Source organism: Dipodomys spectabilis, unplaced genomic scaffold (assembly GCF_019054845.1).
Source record: "Dipodomys spectabilis isolate Male_0828 unplaced genomic scaffold, ASM1905484v1 ptg000307l, whole genome shotgun sequence".
Classification (NCBI taxonomy): Eukaryota; Metazoa; Chordata; class Mammalia; order Rodentia; family Heteromyidae; genus Dipodomys; species Dipodomys spectabilis.
The window spans coordinates 3541282-3551363 of NW_024870984.1; the positions used below are offsets into that span (position 1 = coordinate 3541282).

General features: G+C 37.4%; 1 non-coding gene across 1 annotated transcript; it reads left to right on the forward strand.

The window, feature by feature from the left end:
- Positions 1-7583: 7583 nt before the first annotated feature.
- Positions 7584-7689, forward strand: LOC122127679. Its single transcript, XR_006151246.1, has one exon. It is a non-coding gene; the product is annotated as a U6 spliceosomal RNA (small nuclear RNA).
- The last annotated feature ends 2393 nt before the right edge of the window (positions 7690-10082 follow it).

Here is a 10082-nt window from a genome sequence, read left to right on the forward strand (position 1 = left end):
GGAGGCTCATGGCAGAGAAGTGCTGGATTAGTAAGGCAGGAGAGCAGGGAGGGGGACCTCTGGAGTAGAGGTCAGAGAAGGACTTGGTGGACAGAACAGAACAAGCAGAGGGCAAGTTTTCTGGAGCAGAGGTAGAGGAGGGCTTATGTTTAGGGTACCTTGGATTCCTCATCATTTCGTTGGAGAATTGTTTAAATCATTAAAATTAAAACCTAAAGTTACAAATTTAGGCCAGTGTTGGCCATGGTAAGAAGACCAGATTTTGGTAGAAAAACAAGTCATTTTTTTAAACAAAATAATTTTTATTGTGAAATTAACGTACAGAGGGGTTAAAATTAAATGAGAAAGGTAATGAGTATATTTCTTACCTAGCATTGTTGCCTCTTCCTTTTGTTCCCCCTACAATCCCTGACCTCCCAAATCCATGTTTCTCCCCCCTCCTCAAAGTTGTAAAGTTCATTTTTTGACATAGCATTTTGTACCTGTCATTGTGCAATGGGTACACATGTATTCTTATTTAAATTTTTTTCCCTTCCCTCCCCAAATTATACCAACATCAAATGCAGTGAAAACAGTGGTTATACCATGGGGGAGGGATATATGAAGCATTTTTTTTACTGTAAATTAATCAGCCCAGAGTCTTAATATTAAACTGCAGGCATGCTAATGAGGTGTCTCTGGGAGACAATTTGGAAAATTTGGTAGGATTTTGGAGCCTGTCCCACTTCTCCAGGCATCCTTGGTGTTTTGAGAAGGCAGACGGACAGAACCCAATAATTAATAGAGTGCATGCCCAAAGGTCCTAATTAATGGTGGTCAGTCAGGGGGTCAGGAAAGTGGAGACTCCTGGAGTTACTGAGATCCCCACAGACAGGAAGGAAGGGAGGGACTCCTGGAGTCCTGGAGTCCTTGTCGGGGCCCCTCTTCCACAGACTAGGCTGGTTACCTTGTCCTGAAGGCTTTCAGGTGGTGGGTGAAGTCGGTCAAGTGGCAAAAAGCCTCCTGCCTAGAGATTAGAGTCCAGTGACAGTGTAATGGAGAGAGAATAGGGGGTTTATGCAAGGGTCAATAATACTGCAAGCCACAGCAGAATGGCCCTCCCCTGCTTGCACCACTTCCAAAGGCCAAGGCCAAGAGGTCTTTCATGAGGCTGTTTAGCAAAAAGTAAGCTCATAGGGCTGTGAACTCCCAATTCAGAAAGGCCTTGGAAGGAGGAGGAAAATAGCAGAGAATCTCCATTAGAGGTGGCAAAGAGGTGGGTTGCCCCTCTGTAGAGGGCATCCAGTTTATTCCTCGCACTTTTCCATTCCTGGATGTAGGAACCATATGTTAGGAAAATGGAGTAGAATGGAAAAGGAATAGGCCAGACTCGATCATCAACAGGCGAGAACGGTTCATTGACAGACAGCGAGGGGCACAGCCCTTCCTGCAGGATTGAGGTTGTGTGAGGAGCTGGGACAGGATCTGGTTTTTTATAGGAGGTCTGAACAAGAAGGTAGAGTTTAATGAAAAGCTCCTAGGTCAAGGAAGGTGGGGGACTTTCACATGGGCTCTCAATGGGATATTTATAGCTTGGCTTAGGTGGATTGTCCTGCCTGTACTTCAATGGAGTTCACACATACCTGGGATTTTGCCTGGAGTCTGTATGGGCCTGGGACAATAGGATGGGGGTCAATCTTTCAGTCTTAATTGGAAAAAGATAGTCTTCCCAGCTTTTCTGCATATAAACACTCCATCATCATTTTCTTATTAGAGGATTATTCCAGATCAGCTATATGTTGATTTATAATGACTGAGCCTGACATAAAGGTGAGGGAAACTGCCTAAACTTCAGTGAGGTTCTGACTTGTGTTTCATAAAGTGTTATGAAAGCTCTCCATGAGAAATCTAGCAGCATTTCTAAAAAGTCCTTGCGTGCTTATACTTTCTGATAATATCTCAATTCAAGTATTTCTCCTCAGAGTTCCATACCTTTCAATAATGCTGTATTAGATCCCTGTTGTATTTTGCAGACAAATCTTGGTGATGAAATTTGTGCTTTTCAAAATTGCTCTCCCAATTCCATCCAAAAAATGCAGACAAAAATTATCTGAAAAAATTTGTATCTGTTGATAGTGCATATAATTTTTAAAAGTATTATTTTATTTTGTTAAATTTTTAATTGTGAAAATACCATACAAAGGGGTTACAATTATATGGGCAAGGTACTGAGTATATTTCTTATCAAGTATTGTTCTCTCCTCCTTTGTTTGACCTTCCCATCCCTATCCATCTCTCCCCCATGCCCTCTCCTACCCCCACCAAATTTGTAAAGTTCATTTTTCATCATAATGACTTGTACATTTCATTACTGCAATGGGTTCACCTCTATCCCTATTTAAACTATTTGTTTTTCCCTTCACCTCCACAAATTATACCAACATCAAATACAGTGAAAACGGGTTATACCATGGGGAGGGACATACAAAGCAACAAATAAATCATCTTATAAATATGTTAGAAACGATTGCAAGAAAGAAAAACCATTTGAATCTTTATCTTGTGGTTCATTTTGCCTAACATCAACTTATCTGACCGTTTCTGCTTATCTCAAACACATACAAGTTATTGCAAATAAGGGAAACCATGGGACCTATGTTTCTTTGGACCTGGCTTACTTCACTTAATATAATTTTTTCCAAGTTTTTCCATTTCCATGTAGACAGAAGGGAACCCTCCTGAATTGTTGGTGGGAGTGCATATACTTTTATTTTCCCTTACAAACATAGAATGTAGTAAAATTTTTCATAGCAATTACACTGCACTAGGTGCTGGGCATATTCTAATGTAAATAATATACTGTGTTTATGCAGAGATTTTGAGCATCCAAAATTTTAATATGCCTGTGGTCCTAATACCAATACCTTATTGATATTGAGTGACAAATACAACTTCTTATAAGTACAGAAGTTTTCCTTGTATCTTTTTAATATATATGTCTTTACTGTGAAGATACTATACAGAGGGGTTACAGTTAAGTAAGCTAATGAGTACATTTCTTATTGAGCACTGTTACCCCCCTCCTTTGTTTTTCCCTTATCAACCCTTCCACTCACACCTCCCCACCTCTTCCCTCCACCCCTCGTCTGATAGAGTGTTTTGTACATCTCATTGTTACTCATTGTAACAATGAAGAAATGCTGGCTTCTTTCATGCTGATTCTACTTGTGTAGACACACCTAAAGTCACCCACCAAGCCCAAAAGCACATAAATGAAATGCATATCATCTTTTGTCAGTTGGTATAATTGTGTTCTACACATTTATTGACAGGTTGCAAATTATTTCAAACTTTAATGCATTAAAATGTTTTCTGCCGTGGAACGGCTCTGTCGGGACGACGGAGGACACCTAATGGAGGTAACTGGAATAGGTGGGGAGATGGCAAACAGACAACTCACACACAAGAGGAGTGAATGCTGAGTGTGATTTATTGCAGAGGACAACAAGCTTTTATAGAAAAACTCTCCATGAGAAAGGGCAAAAAGTTAAACAATCTTGCTGCAAGGCTTTGTTCTGGGGTGGTCACCAGCTGGTTGCCTGATCTTGTTTTTTGGATGATGAGCTATGAAGATAGGCACTTGTTTTCGGCTTTACCTCTATTTTTAAGAAATAAAATTGGTTTCGATGTTTATCACCTATTAACCATTAACCAGAGCATATGGGCAAGGTGCTGAACAGAAAGGCATGAACTCTAGTACTTCATAGTTACTTTTGCTTAGTTTTGTACTTTATGCATTTCAAATCTTGTCTAAGCAATTGTGCTTCTTTGCCATTCTTTAGAGGGTCCCCAATTTGTGGCCAAAAATCATGACAGTCAGTATATTTAGTTAAATCTGGCCATATATCAAATTCAAGCTCATAGTGTCTTTTCTGTAACCCTTTCACATAATCGTTTACTCTTCTCCATAGAGGCCTTAACTGTCTCATAAGAGCTTTCTTGTTCCTTCTTTGATAGTAAGCACCAAGGAGGCCTAGATCTAGCAAGTCTCTCAGTAAATAAAAGAGTAATAGGAAGTTCTTTCTCCTAAGTAGTTTTCCCAACGTTTGCCATCCTTATCATACACACCTGTAAAAGGCTATGGATCTGGGGGAAGTCTTTGGGGTCCTCTAGATAATGGAGGATCCCACTATTTTCCCCTGATAAGTCATTGCCACCTTCCATCTACCAAAATTTTAGGAATCTTATTTAGCTTTTGATCTATATATCCCTCTACATCTTTTTTATCTACAGGATATCTATATGAGTCTATTGTATATGCTTTAGGATTAAAGGGAAGTCTCCAATAGCCATACACTCTTTCTGCTCTAGCCGTGCCTACAGCTTCTTGTAAATCTCTTACAAACAATTCCTTCTGCTGAACTGACGTCATGAAACCCCCAATACGTTTATATTTACATATGACTTGTCTAATAGCCTCCATAAGAGGGGATTTTAGGGTAGTACTTAACTCTGGTGAGTTAGTCATTTTCTCAGGACACTCATCAGATGTTGGAGTCATCAACACTTCTAAGAAAAAGCCTTGAATAAGGGAACGTTGAGCATGAGTAAGTAGAACAAGCAGCAGGAACAGTAAAAGATTAGTAGGCACTCCTATACAGCGAAGAAAAGAAAAACAGGAACACATCTTTCCCAGGGGCTTGCCAGCCTTTCCAGGAGGTAGGCCTCTTTGAAGCCCCATTCTCAGATCTGAAAGCATGTTTCCCATGCTAAGCAGACTCCACCGGAGTACGTGTGGCAGTTTTCTTTCTTATTTTCTTGACCAATAAATCCGCAAGACCTCAGTCAGCATTTCTCACATAGGACTTTTCAAATGGGTTGGTTAAATATTGACCTGAGCTCCAGTCTTCTGAGGACTCACTCATCTGCTTAGGAATTGATGCTGGCTCTTGGAAAAGAGCTCAAGGAAGGATGCCATTTAAAGCCTTATAACGTTATTCTTTACCAGAGTATTCTCCAGCTACTTTGGTTGTTGAGAATGTCTACAAAAGCAAGCATTCTGTTGGAAACAGGGAGACACCATATGACCATTACTTAATGAGATTTCCAAGTGGCTTGCTATCACTTGTACTGCATTTTGCAAGTTGAATCTGTCAAAACCTATCAGTTTTAAGAGATAAGAGGAGTGGTAAAAGTACTTCTAGAGAAAAATGCATCTTCAACATATTTGGTTCCAAGCATTCCGTCTAAGGCATATTCAAAAAGTAGTGAAACTTGTGTTGGCTGTAACTATGTGTCTTTCTCCATGTATACATGTGTGTATGTATGTGTGTATTCATGTGTATAGGAGCATACATGTGTACATATATAAGGGCATATACACATATATATGCAAATATAAAATTATACATACATAATATATGTGCGTATATATCAGCTGTTCAGTGATTTAAGCTATAGTTCCCGCACATTGTCATTCACATAAAGTGTACATGATAAACTGCTCTGAGGATCTTTGCTCTATGATGGTTGTCCTTTGTACTCACTTCTGCCACTACTTTGTTTTTCATCCCTGCTACAGGGATGAAAATCTATCCATAGGATAGCTTTATTTTCATTACATGTATTTACTTACTGATAATAAAAGAAACAGGTTATTTATAAAAGAAAAAGATCTTTTAGGTAACAGGATAAAGTATCTTATCCATCCCAATGATTCCTATGAGATAAAATTTATAATAATAGTAAAAGTGAAAAGGAATTTTTAGATCTGTTGTTTTGCCATTTAGCATTGCAAAGAATAATATTACATGACTGCTATAACTCTTAAAGAATGCCATTGTAACTGATGGTCCCTATCATGTTCTCACAAAACCAGTGGATCCTGAAAGATAATAGTACACCAGCAGAAATGCTAAGTAGCAGTCATGGAGCATGAACGAGAAAGCAAGTGAAAGAGATAGAGTGAAAGATAGAGAGAAATATCATAATACTGAAAGTGCATAACAGATAAATAAGAGCTATATGAGAATATTCATACAGCTATTTTTAGATTCTACATGTACATTTGAAGGTATTTAATGTACAATAACCCACCAACATAAAATATAAAGTGCTTTAGATAAAAAACTAAAAATGACTCAAGAAATTAGAATTGCAAAAACAATTTTCACAGAAGCAATCTCTCAGAGATATTTCATGACTTTGAGAATAATAAAGTGGCTGAAGTTAATATAAATTAAGTAGTATGATAATTCACAAAAATATAAAAAGATATTCATATATTTCAATATATAACCCAAAGCTAAAACAAATGTTCTTTAGATGATTTTTTTAAAACACAGTTTCTCAAGAACTGGGAAAGTGGCTCAATGGTATATAGTGCTAGCCTTGCATGCATGAGGCCCTGAGTTTGATTCCTCTGCACCACATAAGCAGAAAAAGATGGAAGTGGTGCTGTGACAAAAGTGGTTACGCTAGCCTTGAGATGAATAGCTGAGGGACAGCACACATGCTCCAGATTTTAAGCCTCATGACCAACAAAAACAGAAAGAGAACAAAACACAGTCTCTCATTTTTGTGGCATCAACTCTGTAATATGTCAGCTTCACCCTAGGGCTAAGATTTTAGGTGTGGAAATTTATCAACACTCCTGATTCAGATTCTACTTGATAAAATTTTTAATCAATATTTTGTTCTTAAATTTGCTATTTGTAAACTCGCATGCACCTATAAAAATGGTTGACCATCCCAGTAACCTTCTCAAAATACCTCCAAAAGACAACTTACAAAACTGTATTATATTACTACAAGGAAAACAATGCTACAAATAAATAAAACCAACAATTAAATATTCATAATTAATAAAATGAAAAATAAATCAGTTACGTGTTTCCAGTATTTGAAGTATACTACATATTAGATTTTACTATATTCTCATATTCCTGTACATTTAAAACTGGCTAAGATTATGATGTTCAACAAGAGTTTTATAGGCTATGAGTAGTCTTTAAAGTTACCCAGTAAGATTACTATTTATGGCTCATCTCGTCATTTGTATATGGCTTATATCATCACTTGCTCCTCGCTAACATATAAAGTAAGGAAGCTCTAAATTGTAGTTAACAAATTCTTAACTCTTTACTCTGCTTCTTTACACAAAGGCTTTGCAACTTCTCATTAGTAAAGTTTTTATAAACTCTGAAATGTAAATACTTAGTAATATATGTCTGCTACCATAAATCTTAACTACTTCATGGAAAATTTTTATGACCTGTGAAACAGTCCCTATTTTGGCATATTTAAGCAAATTCCCAGAATTAAACACATTTAAAGCATTAAAACTTTAACAAACCTTAACCCTTGTTGCAATGTTCATTATGACAGGTGCCTTGTAGAGAATAATTGAACTCCTCCTTCTACACATCTCTGGAACCACAAATATTTGGAATTACTTTGTTTTTGACATATCAATTTTTAGTTTCTTCTTAAATCTGTGCTTATGTAAGAAATACATATTTCATGACCATTCTTTTGTATTTACTTTTTGTTGAATTGTCTAGTTTAAGAAAATCAATTACACTTTATATATAAAAAAATGTTCTGTGCTCAATTTGGCAGCACATACCCTAAAACTGGAATGATACAGAGAAGATGAGCATAGCTCCTTCGAAGGATGACACACAAATTCCTGAAGCGTTCAATATTTTTACAAGGACAGATGCTGGAGTGAATGTGGCCAGAAGTAAACACTACTGAATTCTTGGTGAGAGTGTAAACTTGTTGAACCCCTTTGAAAAGCAGAATGGAGGTTCTTCAAAAGATTCCACATAAAGCTCCTCTATGACGCAGCAATCCTTTTTTTGGGCATTCACCCAAATGATCAGAAACAAGACCATACTAAAACTACAAGCACAACTATGTTTATTGCAGCATTATTTAGCATAGGTAAGATATGGAACCAACCCGATGCCCCTCAGTACATGAATGGATCAAGAAAATGTGTGTGTGTGTGTGTGTGTGTGTGTGTGTGTAACTGTGACCCCTCTGTACAGTACTTTTACAATTAAAAACCTATAAAAATGTTCTGAGATGGAAGAGTTTATTCCCCCAATTTTATCCATATAATATCGTTAACAAAGCAGATTTTTAAATACTAAGTAGAATGTGATATGTATTACAGAAACCATTACATGTAATGAGCAACCAGAAATAATGTTATCAATTGACTATGCACTGCTTCCAAGGAAGCCAGATGGATAATTTCTCATGCTGTAAATCAAACTGTTGATCTTATGTCTTGATAGTGTAAAAATATCAGGGACAGAATGTTGTAGACTGAGGTGAAATCATATGAAAATATACAAACCTGATAAAACATATAAGTATCTGAGCAGTATATTGTGTTTTAAATCATTTGTGTTACATTGCAAAGATAATGAAGACCTATTAGAATGAATTATCTTTTTGATATCCTATCGTAGGTCCTTAGAAGGATGAACTCTTTCCTCATTCTTATAGAGGCTTTATCAGATGAGAGGAACTGTATTTTTTGTTTGCTTCCTTCCATTTATTCTTCACTCTGAAATATGAGCTACATGATACTGAAATACACCAAGGAAAATTAAACACACAGGCTTTGGAAAGATCAATCAATGTAAAATAAATAAAATACGTATAACCTTGTAAAAGGTCTAAATAAATTAATTTATATAATCTCAAGTGTAAACAGAAAATGATTTAAGCAATGTCATGTAATTGAAAAATGAAAATTTTTAGGCGATACTTAATTTTTTCCTTTCTACTACATTGAATTAATTATTGATTTTGTATAGAGAGATTAAAGATGAGATTAACAAGAAGCTTGGTTACAACTGGGCATAAATTCTGAATAGACATGTATTCCAAAATCCATGAAAATCGCCAGTGGGTTTACAAAATTGTGTTTAATGCTACTTCTATGCTGGCTTAAGCTTTGGGAACAGAAGTCATTAGAGAAATGCAATTCAAAATTAATATGATACTCTTTCATAACTATTACAACTATTATTAAAAAAAAATCAAAGGAACCAGTTGTGGTGGCAGTCAATTTGGTCTAGAAACTCCTCTAAGGAGAGAGCAACATGAGGCATTGGCTTAAGTGAGCCGCTCAATATCTGCCATCCAAAAAGGAAAAACAGTGGAGTGAGGCTCAAAGCCATATGCCTTTGGGCTTGGGTCCTTCCCTTGATTATAGCATCTGCAAGTTGGTCTGCCTGAGATTATACCTGAGGTGTGCCCCCAGGGGAGTGTGAACCCACTCTAATGGCTCCCCCCTTTGAATTAAAACTGCAGAAATCAATGTAACACCTCCAAACCACCAAAGGGAAATGGGCTCAAAAATAGAATACCTCTTCAGGAAAACTTCATCCAGGGCTTTTTGGAACTGCAAAAATATTGCCCAATGGCTGTCTGTAATTGTAATAACTTCTTGGGGCGTCCTGCCTTTTAGTAGGGCAAATAAGGCACACACTATCTTTAGGGACAGGAACCCATGGAAACAGCCAATTGGTTTCCCCTAAAAGGCTCTGAAGTTGGGATAAGGTCAGAGAGGTTGGAATATCCAGCAAAGGCTTAAGGAGACTGGCCTGAGTCAAGGTAAGGTGGAACCAGAGCACCTTAAAAGAAGGTAACTTTTGAATTATATTGAGTGCTATGGTGAAGCCCCCCTTTCTTAATATGATGCGAACCTGGGCCAGAAGGCCCTCCAGGTGTCCTAGGTCTTGGTGCCCCACAATTATATCATCCGGGTAGGCAAACACAAGAGAGGTATCTGAACCCAGCACAGGCCCTAAAAGTGTGGCCAAGTATTGTTGGCAAAAGGCCAGGTTATTTGCCATTCCCTGTGGCAGCACCGTCCATTCAAACCTCCAATCAGGCAGGGAAAAATTAAGAGAAGGGATGGAGAAAGCAAACTTTTTACAGTCATCTGGATGCAGGAGGATAGAAAAAAACAATCTTTAATATCAATCACACCAAGGTATATTCTGAAAGTATAGCAGGAGTCCAGGGCATACCTCTTAGGGATGTTCCTACTAGCTCCATCCTTTCATTTACTTTTCATA